The following is a 16,986-nucleotide window of genomic DNA, read 5'->3' as shown; positions in this document are numbered from 1 at the left end:
AACCCACTGCTAAATTGTGCTTCCTAGCTGTTTTTTTTATAAAATCACTTAATCAAATCTAACTCTGATTACATCAGAGAAGGCCAGGTACCCTACACCATAAGAGGGGGTTTGCAATTTTGACTTGTCTACTTAAATATCACCAAAATCTGATTACAAGGTCAATTACGTCCCTGGGTGGGATTGAACCACCAACCTTTTGATTAATAGCTGAACACACTAACCGATTGCGCCACAGAGACACTTTGCAAAAAGTACATACTGACAAAGATTAATAAGCATTCATCTAGAACGTTTCCTAGAAAAACTTTAAAAAGTCAATAATCTGGAGAGTTTTTGTAAGATGTTTCTTCCAGCAACCAATGAAGAAACACATTGGTACTTTCGCATGATGAGTGAGTGCTTCAGGATCTCTTGCACTTACATGTGCAGCAGAGTACTGCAATGGAAGCATGCTGGGCCCATAACCCAGAGGTAGGCAGATTGAAACTATCCTTTGCTATATGCATTTTTTTTTTGTTCATTAAAGTAATCCAAAACTGGGATTGATATTTTAGCTTTTATTTTTACTTAAAGTACAATAACTTTTACCATTTTAATTTGTTTTAGTGCAAAAGGCATATCAGCAGTCAGCACTAACTGGTGACATGCCATTTGTACAAGTAAGCCATGTGTGACTAATATATAAACATACTTTATTAAATAACACCTCAAACTATCATACCCTGGATTCAAACCTATAACCTGTTGAATTCTAATCAAACACCCTAACCATGGAGCTACTTGATCCTGCATCTTTTCTAACCTCCAAAAACAGATTCAGTTGCATTTTCCAGCGTGTTTTGTTTGCGCCTTTGCAAATGTCTTACATCGACAAACTTATTTAGTACTATTTTGCAAATAGGGTTACATTGTCGCAACATTGTGTTCCCTAATTGCTTGATTTTTTAAATGCAACAATTGATAAAGACACCTGATAATTGCTCTGTGGAGTCTTATTTTGTGTTTTGTGTTTAGTCTTTAGATCTGAATTTGAATGTACTTGTGAACTAACTTAATTTCCTACTTCTAAATTCATTCCTAAATTCACTACTTACATGAATCCTGTAGTTGGGCATTTTGGGACTTCGATTGTGGGCATTGTTTTGTGTCCAGACCAGCAGCAGGTGGTGTGCATTTGCTGGAAAGGCATCGAAGACCTCCGATATGCTGCATCTCCTGATGTGTGTCTCCCTCAAGTGGCTGTCAGCAAATGCCTGCTAGACACCCCATTCCAAGCTGATTGTGACATCATGGAACATGCATCATAGAACAGGCATGCTAAAACATGGGTCTTCAACCTGCGACCCTCCAGCTGCTGTGGAACTACACATCCCAGCATGCCCTGCCTCAGTTTTAGCATACCTTAATAGCAAAACTGTGGCAGGGCATGCTGGGATGTGTAGTTTCACAGCAGCTGGAGGGCCACAGGATGAAGACCCATGTGCTAGAGCCAAGCCGCAGGTACATTGAATGCTAGCAAGCTGAATATTTAAATCCTTTTTGTTCCGCAGCATTCCAATGCGGAAGATTCCATGGAACCAGAGATCCTTCCATTGAGAAGGACATGCTGCCTGGATGACTACACTGTGCAAATTAAATCACGGAGCCAGTTGGCTTGTGGGTGGCTCTGGTGACTGGGTGGTTGGGTGGGTGGTGTGTCGGAAGTGGAGCGCATGCAAATGATTGTGTATCATCCAGCTAGTGAGAGAGAAAACTCATGCAGGAGTGTGCCTGCTTGTCAGTGGGTTATGCACCTTGCCAGACGTTAAATCTACATAGAGCAGCTGGAGGGGACAAGAGCAGGTTTGCAAAATATAGATAGAAGAGCATATATGCTGGCGCATTCTCCATGATTGTGTCAGCTTATGTTTTGGTGCACTGCACTTTCCTCCACTAAGTTTTAGCCATTTTTGTTAAGCTCAAGTGTAGTTGCTTCTCGGCCTTTTGGCTGTGATCTTGTATCGTGGTTGAAGGGTCTGCTGGAGGGAGGGATTGTTTTCTTCATTGGCGAAAGACCAAAGATATTCCAGGATGGAAGGCTTGGGAACACTATCTGTTTTTCAGTTGTGGAAGAGCACAGAGGTCGGATTGGACTACATTCTATAGTAAAGGATATCTTTCTATTTATTGACCCTCCCCTTATATGTGTCTGTGTTACAATAAAGCTTCGGTTTTGTGAATCCCTCACCCTCTTACACTCCACACCCATAGCCTTATTAACTGTTGTATTATTGTATAGTTTAAATGTATAGTGCAGTTCATGATTTATAGTGTAGGCTGGCCTGTGCTGTAGTTCTGGAACTGTACTATACCGTCAGCATTTGTATTGTGTTTTGGCTGTGCTGCAACACTGTACTTATGTGTGTAATGTTTATGTATGTTTTTTTAATGTCAATAAAAACTGCTTTTTCAAGCCAATATCTGAAAACAATCAATGTTTATCTTTGATGGCAATAAAAGTGGTATGATATTTGATGCTTTTGAAAGGCAATATCTGATATGTCCCCTATCTGGGAACCATATATTAAATGGCTTTTCAGAAAAGGGAGATGGGAGAAGAGCTTTCAGTACTTGTAGGACCGATGCACATAAAGAAGCAAAAAAACATACATAAACATTACACACATAAGTACCGCGTTGCGGCAATGCCAAAACACAATAGAAATGCTGACGGTATAGTACAGTTCAAGAACTACAGCACAGGCCAGCCTACACTATAAATCATGAACTGCACTATACATTTAAACTGTACAATAATACAACAGTTAATAAGGCTATGGGTGTGGAGTGTAAGAGGGTGAGGGAATCACAAGCCCGAAGCTTTATTGAAAGACTGACACATATAAGGGGAGGATTAATAAATAGAAAGACATCCTTTACTATAGAATGTAGTCCAATCCGGTCTTTCAACTCTTCCACAATTGAAAAACGGATAGTGTTCCCAAGCCTTCCATCCTGGAATATCTTTGGTCTTTCGCCAATGAAGAAAGCAATCCCTCCCTCCAGCAGACCCTTCAACCACAATACAAGATCACAGCCAAAAGGCCGAGAAGCAACTACACTTGAGCTTAACAAAAATGGCTAAAACTTAGTGGAGGAAAGTGCAGTGCACCAAAACATAAGCTGACACAATCATGGAGAATGCGCCAGCATATATGCTCTTCTATCTATATTTTGCAAACCTGCTCTTGTCCCCTCCAGCTGCTCTATGTAGATTTAACGTCTGGCAAGGTGCATAACCCACTGACAAGCAGGCACACTCCTGCATGAGTTTTCACTCTCACTAGCTGGATGATACACAATCATTTGCATGTGCTCCACCTCCGACACACCACCCACCCAACCACCCAGTCACCAGAGCCACCCACAAACCAACTGGCTCCGTGATTTAATTTGCACAGTGTAGTCATCCAGGCAGCATGTCCTTCTCAATGGAAGGATCTCTGGTTCCATGGAATCTTCCGCATTGGAATGCTGCGGAACAAAAAGGATTTAAATATTCAGCTTGCTAGCATTCAATGTACCTGCGGCTTGGCTCTAGCACATGGGTCTTCATCCTGTGGCCCTCCAGCTGCTGTGAAACTACACATCCCAGCATGCCCTGCCACAGTTTTGCTATAAGGTATGCTAAAACTGAGGCAGGGCATGCTGGGATGTGTAGTTCCACAGCAGCTGGAGGGTCGCAGGTTGAAGACCCATGTTTTAGCATGCCTGTTCTATGATGCATGTTCCGTGATGTCACAATCAGCTTGGAATGGGGTGTCTAGCAAGCATTTGCTGACAGCCACTTGAGGGAGACACACATCAGGAGATGCAGCATATCGGAGGTCTTCGATGCCTTTCCAGCAAATGCACACCACCTGCTGCTGGTCTGGACACAAAACAATGCCCACAATCGAAGTCCCAAAATGCCCAACTACAGGATTCATGTAAGTAGTAAATTTAGGAATGAATTTAGAAGTAGGAAATTAAGTTAGTTCACAAGTACATTCAAATTCAGATCTAAAGTCTAGGTAGGCCTCACGTCCTGGCAGCCGCCAGCATTTAAAAATGCCTTGATTAGAGGTACGGAATTAAATGTAGATAAGAAGTAGACACAAAATAAGACTCCGCAGAGCAGTTATCAGGTGTTTTTATCAATTGTTGCATTTAAAAAATCAAGCAATTAGGTTGCAACAATGTAACCCTATTTGCAAAATAGTACTAAATAAGTTTGTCGATGTAAGACATTTGCAAAGGCGCATCCAAAACACGCTGGAAAATGCAACTGAATCTGTTTTTGGAGGCTAGAATAGGAAATGTGCATCGGTCCTACAAGTACTGAAAGCTCTTCTCCCATCTCCCTTTTCTGAAAAGCCATTTAATATATGGTTCCCAGATAGGGGACATATCAGATATTGCCTTTCAAAAGCAGCAAATATCATACCACTTCTATTGCCATCAAAGATAAACATTGATTGTTTTCAGATATTGGATTGAAAAAGCAGTCTTTATTGACATAAAGAAGCAAAAAAACATACATAAACATTACACACATAAGTACTGTGTTGCAGCACAGCCAAAACACAATACAAATGCTGTCGGTATAGTACAGTTCAAGAACTACAGCACAGGTCAGCCTACACTATAAATCATGAACTGCACTATACATTTAAACAATACAATAGTTAATAAGGCTATGGGTGTGGAGTGTAAGAGGGTGACGGAATCACAAGCCCAAAGCTTTATTGAAAGACAGACACATATAAAGGGAGGATTAATAAATACAAAGATACCCTTTACTATAGAATGTAGTCCAATCCGGTCTTTCAACTCTTCCACAACTGAAAAACGGATAGTGTTCCCAAGCCTTCCATCCTGGAATATCTTCAGTCTCTCGCCAATGAAGAAAACAATCCCTCCAGCAGACTCTTCAACCACAATACAATATCACAGCCAAAAGAGCGAGAAGCAACTACACTTGCGTTTAAACAAAATGGCTAAAACTTAGTGGAGGAAAGTGCAGTGCACCAAAACATAAGCTGACACAATCATGGAGAATGCGCCAGCATATATGCTCTTCTGTCTATATTTTCCAAACCTGCTCTTGTCCCCTCCAGTTGCTCCATGTAGATTTGACGTCTGGCAAGGTGCATAACTCACTGACAAGCAGGCACACTCCTACATGAGTTTTCTCTCTCACTAGCTGGATGATACACATTCATTTGCATGTGCTCCACCTCCGACACACCGCCCACCCAACCACCCAGTCACCAGAGCCACCCACAAGCCAACTGGCTCCGTGATTTAATTTGCACAGTGCAGTCATCCAGGCAGCATGTCCTTCTCAATGGAATAATCTCTGGTTCCATGGAATCTTCCGCATTGGAATGCTGCGGAACAAAAAGGATTTAAACATTCAGCTTGCTAGCATTCAATGTACCTGCGGTTTGGTTCTAGCACATGGGTCTTCATCCTGTGGCCCTCCAGCTGCTGTGAAACTACACATCCCAGCATGCCCTGCCACAGTTTTGCTTTTAAGGTATGCTAAAACTGAGGCAGGGCATGCTGGGATATGTAGTTCCACAGCAGCTGGAGGGTCGCAGGTTGAAGACCCATGTTCTAGCATGCCTGTTCTATGATGCATGTTCCGTGATGTCACAATCAGCTTGGAATGGGGTGTCTAGCATGCATTTGCTGACAGCCACTTGAGGCAGACACACATCAGGAGATGCAGCATATCGGAGGTCTTCGATGCCTTTCCAGCAAATGCACACCACCAGCTGCTGGTCTGGACACAAAACAATGCCCACAATTGAAGGCTCAAAATGCCCAACTACAGGATTAATGTAAGTAGTGAATTTAGGAATGAATTTAGAAGTAGGAAATTAAGTTAGTTCACAAGTACATTCAAATTCAGATCTAAAGACTAGGTAGGCCTCACGTCCTGGCAGCACCCAGCATTTAAAAATGCCTTGATTATAGGTAGGGAATTAAATGTAGATAAGAAGTAGACACAAAAGAAGACTCCACAGAGCAATTATCAGGTGTCTTTATCAATTTTTGCATTTAAAAAATCAAGCAATTAGGGAACACAATGTTGCGACAATGTAACCCTATTTGCAAAATAGTACTAAATAAGTTTGTCGATGTAAGACATTTGCAAAGGCGCAAACAAAACACGCTGGAAAATGCAACTGAATCTGTTTTTGGAGGTTAGAATAGATGCAGGATCAAGTAGCTCAATGGGTAGGGTGTTTGATTAGAATTTAACAGGTTTTAGGTTTGAATCCTGGGTATGATAGTTTGAGGTGTTATTTAATAAAGTATGTTTATATATTAGTCACACATGGCTTACTTGTACAAATGGCATGTCACCAGTTAGTGCTGACTGCTGATATGCCATTTACACAAACATGCCATGTGTGACTGTATATGCATTTAAGGAGGGCACCCCTGCAATACCACAAACCATTGAGTGTCAAGTATACTAGATATATCTTCATATCTCATGTGCTTTCTCTGAGACCAATCTTGTTATGCCCCTTCCCCACAAGGCATGCGCCTTTTGTCCATATTGCTAAAATGGGGGGGAGGGCATATAATTCTCTGTCACAGGGCACCAAAAAGTCTAGTTATGGCTCTGGTATGCATTATGTAATCTGGCAGACCATCTCTCCAACACTGGCTGGTTGGAATAGAAATCCGGTTATCTATGTGAGCAAATGACCATCAACGATTTACTCTCAAACACTAAAAAATGGACAAAAATGGTCCCCTAAACAAATTGGTTAAATTTTGGGTTTAACCAATTTGTGTAATGACCATTTTTGACCACTTTTCTAGTGTTTGGGAGCAAATGGTTAATTGACATTTGCTCCTATACATTACCAGATTTTCATTCCAACCATCCAGACTGGATAGATAGCCTGACAGATAATTGTGTAGTGTACGCCCAGGATAACTGTTAGTCATGCTTTATTTTATGGCGGCACATAAATGGGTGGACAGATCCAGGGCAAGCACTGCCCACTCATGCATAGTTGTCAGCTGATGTGAAGTTCCAGGGGGCAATCTCAGTTATAAAGGGAAGTATCTGGAAATTGTCCCTAGTTAAAAAAAAAAAAAAAATTTGATCAACTCCATTTATTTAGTATGATATCCCAGGTGATAGGATGCCGGCAGTCAGAACAACATACTTTATTAAATAACACATCTCAAACTACCATACCCAGGATTCAAACCTATAACCTGTTGAATTCTAATCAAACACCCTACCTATTGAGCTATTTGATCCTGCATAAAAATTGTGAACATTATATGAAGCTATTGGTACTTTGCAAAAAAAAAGAATCAGCATTACAACGCAGCAGATCCATGCAGTTTGCAGCCACACACTACATGTATCTGCTCAGCCACAATGCTGATTATTTCTTCACAAAGTACAAGGTGAGCTCCAAACAGAATTCTCTAGCTTAGAATTATACCTTTCTTTGCCAAACCTAGAAGTCGGGCCCCCCACCCTGGGATCCCCCAGAGGGAGGCCTGCACCGTCATGCGGCAGGCTTGTCCGTTTTGGAAGCAGGCTGATGGGCAGCCCAGGATTGCTTCAGTCTGGGCTTGGCAGGTCTGGAAACATGAGCTTGCTTTGGGTATGCCTGACCTTGGGTACGCTTTACCTGGAGGATGAAAGGGCCAAGAAAAGTACTTTTAGCCTTCTGCGTGGTAGGAGTCATACTAGGTAGGCAAGCTGTTTTAGCAGTAGCCAGATCAGCTACAATCTTATTGAGGTCTTCTCCAAAAGGAGATTCAACTGAGGCAGCACAAGGGAACTCTCATCTGGGGACAACAACTGCAGGGAGAACACATATTTTCAGATGAACATGGTAGGGCAGAAGGCTGCCTAATACTGAAGCACCCCCAAACAACAAATCAAATGCAACTTACTTGACAGAGATGTGCCTGAGCAACGGCCCTCCCCAGCCCTATCCCAAATCATACTTATTTTGCATAGGAGATACCATGGTCATGAAGATTGTTCTCCCAGGGTTAGGTTCATTCATTGCATTCTGGGTATGCTGACCCCTGTGATTTCCCCAAATGTGGGAAACTCGACTGCATTATTTGTGGTAGTGGGGGACTGTATTTGTGCTTTCCTCTGGTCAGCTCTGGTAAAATTCAGATTTCTTTGTCTCAGATCTTCCTCTAGCCTTGTTCTTCTTTCGAGAGTTCCCTTGTGCTGCCTCAGTTGGATCTCCTTCACTTGACAGGGGGGTGCCCGAGCAGCGACCCTCCCCAGCTCTAGCCCAACTCCTACTTACCTGCCAGGTGAGATACTATGATCATGAAGTTGCTTCTCCCAGGGCAAGGCTCACCCATTGCACTCTGGGTGTGCTGCCCCTGCGATTTCCCCAAATGTGGGAAACTTGACTGCATAATTTGAGTTTTCCCTGGTCGGCTCTCATGTAATTCAGATCTCTTTGTCTCAGGTCTCTCTCCAGCCTAGTTTGCTGTCTGGTTCCACTTCTTTTTTCTTGAGCCCCTCCCTTCTATACCCTTGTGCACTATCCTGACTTCTCCTCCCGTCTGCTTACTTTGTGCCTCCCAATGCACAATGCAAACTACGGGTAGTGCTGCAGGGCCCACACCCTTTTACTTGCTTTACAGAGCAGCTCTGGAGCTGTTACAGTGCCCAGCTGCTGCAAGAAATCAGCTTGAATGCTTCAGGGGCTGGGGAATGGCCAACATGAGCCCCACACCGAAGGAGGGTGGGGGTGCTTAATGCCAACTAGGGGTCATCCAAGCACCACAAAAGGCCTCCATGCCCTGCACGCTCCTTTTCTCTTTTCATATGCAGACAAGGGTTGAAGCCACCTTTGACCCACTGCTTGGATGACATCACCATATTCAAATCCATCTGCTGCAGGCCATCCCCCAGGAATGCTTGCACTAGTTGTTGCATTTGGTTTGTTGTTTGGGGGTGCTTCAGTATTAGGCAGCCTTCTGCCACCCCATGTTCATCTGAAAATATGTGTTCTCCCTGCAGTTGTTGTCCCCAGATGAGAGTTCCCTTGTGCTGCCTCAGTTGAATCTCCTTTACTTGACAGAGATGTGCCTGAGCAGCGGCCCTCCCCAGCTCTATCCCAAATCATACTTATTTTGCATAGGAGATACTATTGTCATGAAGATTGTTTTCCCAGGGTGAGGTTCATTCATTGCATTCTGGGTATGCTGACCCCTGTGATTTCCCCAAATGTGGGAAACTCGACTGCATTATTTGTGGTAGTGGTGGACTGTGTTTGTGCTTTCCTCTGGTCAGCTCTGGTAAAGTCAGATTTCTTTGTCTCAGATCTTCCTCTAGCCTTGTTCTTCTTTTGAGAGTTCCCTTGTGCTGCCTCAGTTGGATCTCCTTCACTTGAAAGGTAGTGCCCGAGCAGCGACCCTCCCCAGCTCTAGCCCAACTCCTACTAACCTGCCAGGTGAGATACTATGATCATGAAGGTGCTTCTCCCAGGGCAAGGCTCACCCATTGCACTCTGGGTGTGCTGCCCCTGCGATTTCCCCAAATGTGGGAAACTTGACTGCATAATTTGTGTTTCCCCTGGACGGCTCTTGTATAATTCAGATCTCTTTGTCTCAGGTCTCTCTCCAGCCTAGTATGCTGTCTGTTTCCACTTCTCTTTTCTTGAGCCCCTCCCTTCTATAACCTTGTGCACTATCCTGACTTCTCCTCCCGTCTGCTTACTTTGTGCCTTCCAATGCACAATGCAAACTACAGGTAGTGCTGCAGGGCCCACACCCTTTTACTTGCCTTACAGAGCAGCTCTGGAGCTGTTACAGTACCCAGCTGCTGCAAGAAATCAGCTTGAATGCTTCAGGGGCTGGGGCATGGCCAACATGAGCCCCACACCGAAGGAGGGTGGGGGTGTTTAATGCGAACTAGGGGTCATCCAAGCGTCGCAAAAGGCCGCCATGCCCTGCATATCCCTTTTCTCTTTTCATAAGCAGACGAGGGTTGAAGCCAACTTTGACCCACTGCTTGGATGACATCACTTGCTGCCTTTCCAATGAAGCAAGTTTAATTTAGTAATAGGTGAAAAACCATCCCTACAAAGGTGTTAATCAGATACTTGGCTTTGTGGACACTTTTCAGAGAACAAATTAGTTAGCATAAAAATAAAGCCAGAAAATGAAGAGCTGTTTAATCACTCAATTGAATTTTTCTGCAAGCGTATTTCTTTTTCTCTGCAACCCACTGCTAAGTTGTGCTTCCTAGCTGTTCTTTTATAAAATCACTTAATCAAATCTAACTCTGATTACATCAGAGAAGGCCAGGTACCCTACACCATAAGAGGGGGTTTGAAATTTTGACTTGTCTACTTAAAGATCACCAAAATCTGATGACAAGGTCAATAACATCCCTGGGTGGGATTGAACCACCAACCCTTTGGTTAATAACCAAACACACTAACCGATTGCACCACCGAGACACTTTGCAAAAGTACATACTGACAAAGGTTAATAAGCATTCATCTAGAACGTTTCCTAGAAAACTTTAAAAAGTCAATAATCTGGAGAGTTTTTGTAAGATGTTTCTTCCATCAACCAATGAAGAAACGCATTGGTACTTTCCCATGATGAGTGAGTGCTTCAGGATCTCTTGCACTTACATGTGCAGCAGAGTACTGCAATGGAAGCATGCTGGGCCCCTTAACCCAGAGGTAGGCAGATTGAAACTATCCTCTGCTATATGCATTTTTTTTTTTTTGTTAATTAAAGTAATCCAAAACTGGGATTGATATTTTTGCTCTTTTATTTTTACTTAAAGTACAATAACTTTTACCATTTTAATTTGTTTTAATAGTATATTGACAGTATTGTTTTCTTTCAAAAATCCACTTAATTTTCTTTACCCTATTATTAAAATGGTAATTGACAAAAACAAACTACATTGTCACCAGAAGAGCAATACAAAATGTACAAGTGATATATTAAAATCATCTTTCCAGCTTGAATTTCAATGATGCATTGGGGCAACGATTTTGTGAGAAACATCTTCACCCTTAAATAAAGATTTTCTTAATTCCTTACCTGTGTGCTAATTAGATATCACCTTGTTTTCACATTAAACAGACTTCCACATGAGAAAGCAGCAAGGATGCAGTGGCGTTAATGTTTCCTGGTGTCAACCTGTATTATTTCAGTAGATATTGAAATGAGGATGCATCTTGCTGCCTTTCCAATGAAGCAAGTTTAATTTAGTAATAGGTGAAAAACCATCCCTACAAAGATGTTAATCAGATACTTGGCTTTGTGGACACTTTTCAGAGAACAAATTTGTTAGCATAAAAATAAAGCCAGAAAATGAAGAGCTGTTTAATCACTCAATTTGATTTTTTTGCCAGCATATTTCTTTTTCTCTGCAAACCACTGCTAAATTGTGCTTCCTAGCTGTTTTTATAAAATCACTGAATCAAATCTAACTCTGATTACATCAGAGAAGGCCAGGTACCCTACACCATAACAGGGGTTTTTGAAATTTTGACTTGTCTACTTAAAGATCACCAAAATCTGATAACAAGGTCAATTACATCCCTGGGTGGGATTGAACCACCAACCTTTTGGTTAATAGCTGTACACACTAACTGATTGCGCCACAGCGACACTTTGCAAAAGTACATACTGACAAAGGCTAATAAGCATTCATCTAGAACGTTTCCTAGAAAAACTTTAAATAGTCAATAATCTGGAGAGTTTTTGTAAGATGTTTCTTCCATCAACCAATGAAGAAACACATTGGTACTTTCCCATGATGAGTGAGTGCTTCAGGATCTCTTGCAATTACATGTGCAGCAGAGTACTGTAATGGAAGCATGCTGGGTCCATAGCCCAGAGGTAGGCAGATTGAAACTATCCTCTGCTATATGCGTTTTTTTTTTTGTTAATTAAAGTAATCCAAAACTGGGATTGATATTTTTGCTCTTTTATTTTTACTTAAAGTACAATAACTTTTACCATTTTCATTTGTTTTAATAGTATATTGACAGTATTGTTTTCTTTCAAAAATCCACTTAATTTTCTTTACCCGATTATTAAAATGGTAATTGACAAAAACAAACTACATTGTCACCAGAAGAGCAATACAAAATGTACAAGTGATATATTAAAATCATCTTTCCAGCTTGAATTTCAATGATGCATTGGGGCAACGATTTTGTGAGAAACATCTTCACCCTTAAATAAAGATTTTCTTAATTCCTTACCTGTGTGCTAATTAGATATCACCTTGTTTTCACATTAAACAGACTTCCACATGAGAAAGCACAAAGGATGCAGTGGCGTTAATGTTTCCTGGTGTCAACCTGTATTATTTCAGTAGATATTGAAATGAGGATGCATCTTGCTGCCTTTCCAATGAAGCAAGTTTAATTTAGTAATAGGTTAAAAACCATCCCTACAAATGTGTTAATCAGAAACTTGGCTTTGTGGACACTTTTCAGAGAACAAATTTGTTAGCATAAAAATAAAGCCAGAAAATGAAAAGCTGTTTAATCACTCAATTGGATTTTTTTGCCAGCATATTTCTTTTTCTCTGCAACCCACTGCTAAATTGTGCTTCCTAGCTGTTTTTATAAAATCACTGAATCAAATCTAACTCTGATTACATCAGAGAAGGCCAGGTACCCTACACCATAAGAGGGGGTTTGAAATTTTCACTTGTCTACATAAAGATCACCAAAATCTGATAACAAGGTCAATTACGTCCCTGGGTGGGATTGAACCACCAACCTTTTGGTTAATAGCCTTACACAGTAACTGATTGCGCCACAGCAACACTTTGTAAAAGTCCATACTGACAAAGGCTAATAAGCATTCATCTAGAACGATTCCTAGAAACATTTTAAAAAGTCAATAATGTGGAGAGTTTTTGTAAGATGTTTCTTCCATCAACCAATGAAGAAACACATTGGTACTTTCCCATGATGAGTGAGTGCTTCAGGATCTCTTGCACTTACATGTGCAGCAGAGTACTGTAATGGAAGCATGCTGGGTCCATAACCCAGAGGTAGGCAGATTGAAACTATCCTTTGCTATATGCATTTTTTTTTTGTTCATTAAAGTAATCCAAAACTGGGATTGATATTTTAGCTTTTATTTTTACTTAAAGTACAATAACTTTTACCATTTTAATTTGTTTTAGTGCAAATGGCATATCAGCAGTCAGCACTAACTGGTGACATGCCATTTGTACAAGTAAGCCATGTGTGACTAATATATAAACATGCTTTATTAAATAACACCTCAAACTATCATACCCAGGATTCAAACCTATAACCTGTTGAATTCTAATCAAACACCCTACCCATGGAGCTACTTGATCCTGCATCTTTTCTAACCTCCAAAAACAGATTCAGTTGCATTTTCCAGCGTGTTTTGTTTGCGCCTTTGCAAATGTCTTACATCGACAAACTTATTTAGTACTATTTTGCAAATAGGGTTACATTGTCGCAACATTGTGTTCCCTAATTGCTTGATTTTTTAAATGCAACAATTGATAAAGACACCTGATAATTGCTCTGTGGAGTCTTATTTTGTGTTTTGTGTTTAGTCTTTAGATCTGAATTTGAATGTACTTGTGAACTAACTTAATTTCCTACTTCTAAATTCATTCCTAAATTCACTACTTACATGAATCCTGTAGTTGGGCATTTTGGGACTTCGATTGTGGGCATTGTTTTGTGTCCAGACCAGCAGCAGGTGGTGTGCATTTGCTGGAAAGGCATCGAAGACCTCCGATATGCTGCATCTCCTGATGTGTGTCTCCCTCAAGTGGCTGTCAGCAAATGCCTGCTAGACACCCCATTCCAAGCTGATTGTGACATCATGGAACATGCATCATAGAACAGGCATGCTAAAACATGGGTCTTCAACCTGCGACCCTCCAGCTGCTGTGGAACTACACATCCCAGCATGCCCTGCCTCAGTTTTAGCATACCTTAATAGCAAAACTGTGGCAGGGCATGCTGGGATGTGTAGTTTCACAGCAGCTGGAGGGCCACAGGATGAAGACCCATGTGCTAGAGCCAAGCCGCAGGTACATTGAATGCTAGCAAGCTGAATATTTAAATCCTTTTTGTTCCGCAGCATTCCAATGCGGAAGATTCCATGGAACCAGAGATCCTTCCATTGAGAAGGACATGCTGCCTGGATGACTACACTGTGCAAATTAAATCACGGAGCCAGTTGGCTTGTGGGTGGCTCTGGTGACTGGGTGGTTGGGTGGGTGGTGTGTCGGAAGTGGAGCGCATGCAAATGATTGTGTATCATCCAGCTAGTGAGAGAGAAAACTCATGCAGGAGTGTTCCTGCTTGTCAGTGGGTTATGCACCTTGCCAGACGTTAAATCTACATAGAGCAGCTGGAGGGGGCAAGAGCAGGTTTGCAAAATATAGATAGAAGAGCATATATGCTGGCGCATTCTCCATGATTGTGTCAGCTTATGTTTTGGTGCACTGCACTTTCCTCCACTAAGTTTTAGCCATTTTTGTTAAGCTCAAGTGTAGTTGCTTCTCGGCCTTTTGGCTGTGATCTTGTATCGTGGTTGAAGGGTCTGCTGGAGGGAGGGATTGTTTTCTTCATTGGCGAAAGACCAAAGATATTCCAGGATGGAAGGCTTGGGAACACTATCTGTTTTTCAGTTGTGGAAGAGCACAGAGGTCGGATTGGACTACATTCTATAGTAAAGGATATCTTTCTATTTATTGACCCTCCCCTTATATGTGTCTGTGTTACAATAAAGCTTCGGTTTTGTGAATCCCTCACCCTCTTACACTCCACACCCATAGCCTTATTAACTGTTGTATTATTGTATACTTTAAATGTATAGTGCAGTTCATGATTTATAGTGTAGACTGGCCTGTGCTGTAGTTCTTGAACTGTACTATACCGTCAGCATTTGTATTGTGTTTTGGCTGTGCTGCAACACTGTATTTATGTGTGCAATGTTTATGTATGTTTTTTTTTTATGTCAATAAAGACTGCTTTTTCAAGCCAATATCTGAAAACAATCAATGTTTATCTTTGATGGCAATAAAAGTGGTATGATATTTGATGCTTTTGAAATCCAATATCTGATATGTCCCCTATCTGGGAACCATATATTAAATGGCTTTTCAGAAAAGGGAGATGGGAGAAGAGCTTTCATTACTTGTAGGACCGATGCACATAAAGAAGCAAAAAAACATACATAAACATTACACACATAAGTACCGCGTTGCGGCACAGCCAAAACACAATAGAAATGCTGATGGTATAGTACAGTTCAAGAACTACAGCACAGGCCAGCCTACACTATAAATCATGAACTGCACTATACATTTAAACTGTACAATAATACAACAGTTAATAAGGCTATGGGTGTGGAGTGTAAGAGGGTGAGGGAATCACAAGCCCGAAGCTTTATTGAAAGACTGACACATATAAGGGGAGGTTTAATAAATAGAAAGACATCCTTTACTATAGAATGTAGTCCAATCCGACCTCTGTGCTCTTCCACAACTGAAAAACAGATAGTGTTCCCAAGCCTTCCATCCTGGAATATCTTTGGTCTTTCGCCAATGAACAAAGCAATCCCTCCCTCCAGCAGACCCTTCAACCACAATACAAGATCACAGCCAAAAGGCCGAGAAGCAACTACACTTGAGCTTAACAAAAATGGCTAAAACTTAGTGGAGGAAAGTGCAGTGCACCAAAACATAAGCTGACACAATCATGGAGAATGCGCCAGCATATATGCTCTTCTATCTATATTTTGCAAACATGCTCTTGTCCCCTCCAGCTGCTCTATGTAGATTTAACGTCTGGCAAGGTGCATAACCCACTGACAAGCAGGCACACTCCTGCATGAGTTTTCACTCTCACTAGCTGGATGATACACAATCATTTGCATGTGCTCCACCTCCGACACACCACCCACCCAACCACCCAGTCACCAGAGCCACCCACAAACCAACTGGCTCCGTGATTTAATTTGCACAGTGTAGTCATCCAGGCAGCATGTCCTTCTCAATGGAAGGATCTCTGGTTCCATGGAATCTTCCGCATTGGAATGCTGCGGAACAAAAAGGATTTAAATATTCAGCTTGCTAGCATTCAATGTACCTGCGGCTTGGCTCTAGCACATGGGTCTTCATCCTGTGGCCCTCCAGCTGCTGTGAAACTACACATCCCAGCACGCCCTGCCACAGTTTTGCTATAAGGTATGCTAAAACTGAGGCAGGGCATGCTGGGATGTGTAGTTCCACAGCAGCTGGAGGGTCGCAGGTTGAAGACCCATGTTTTAGCATGCCTGTTCTATGATGCATGTTCCGTGATGTCACAATCAGCTTGGAATGGGGTGTCTAGCAGGCATTTGCTGACAGCCACTTGAGGGAGACACACATCAGGAGATGCAGCATATCGGAGGTCTTCGATGCCTTTCCAGCAAATGCACACCACCTGCTGCTGGTCTGGACACAAAACAATGCCCACAATCGAAGTCCCAAAATGCCCAACTACAGGATTCATGTAAGTAGTGAATTTAGGAATGAATTTAGAAGTAGGAAATTAAGTTAGTTCACAAGTACATTCAAATTCAGATCTAAAGTCTAGGTAGGCCTCACGTCCTGGCAGCCGCCAGCATTTAAAAATGCCTTGATTAGAGGTACGGAATTAAATGTAGATAAGAAGTAGACACAAAATAAGACTCCGCAGAGCAGTTATCAGGTGTTTTTATCAATTGTTGCATTTAAAAAATCAAGCAATTAGGGAACACAATGTTGCAACAATGTAACCCTATTTGCAAAATAGTACTAAATAAGTTTGTCGATGTAAGACATTTGCAAAGGCGCATCCAAAACACGCTGGAAAATGCAACTGAATCTGTTTTTGGAGGCTAGAATAGGAAATGTGCATCGGTCCTACAAGT

General features: G+C 41.8%; 4 non-coding genes across 4 annotated transcripts; all 4 read left to right on the top strand.

The window, feature by feature from the left end:
• Positions 1-8,018: 8,018 nt before the first annotated feature.
• LOC135029401 (U1 spliceosomal RNA) lies at positions 8,019-8,182 on the top strand. Its single transcript, XR_010225536.1, has one exon. It is a non-coding gene; the product is annotated as a U1 spliceosomal RNA (small nuclear RNA).
• A 152-nt stretch (positions 8,183-8,334) lies between these two features.
• LOC135029337 (U1 spliceosomal RNA) lies at positions 8,335-8,497 on the top strand. Its single transcript, XR_010225489.1, has one exon. It is a non-coding gene; the product is annotated as a U1 spliceosomal RNA (small nuclear RNA).
• A 674-nt stretch (positions 8,498-9,171) lies between these two features.
• Positions 9,172-9,335, top strand: LOC135029247 (U1 spliceosomal RNA). Its single transcript, XR_010225406.1, has one exon. It is a non-coding gene; the product is annotated as a U1 spliceosomal RNA (small nuclear RNA).
• Positions 9,336-9,485: 150 nt separating this feature from the next.
• LOC135029318 (U1 spliceosomal RNA) lies at positions 9,486-9,648 on the top strand. The gene has a single exon (XR_010225473.1). It is a non-coding gene; the product is annotated as a U1 spliceosomal RNA (small nuclear RNA).
• Positions 9,649-16,986: the final 7,338 nt, after the last annotated feature.

Source organism: Pseudophryne corroboree, unplaced genomic scaffold (assembly GCF_028390025.1).
Source record: "Pseudophryne corroboree isolate aPseCor3 unplaced genomic scaffold, aPseCor3.hap2 scaffold_485, whole genome shotgun sequence".
NCBI classification, from domain to species: Eukaryota; Metazoa; Chordata; class Amphibia; order Anura; family Myobatrachidae; genus Pseudophryne; species Pseudophryne corroboree.
This window is presented reverse-complemented; position numbering and strand designations above follow the sequence as displayed.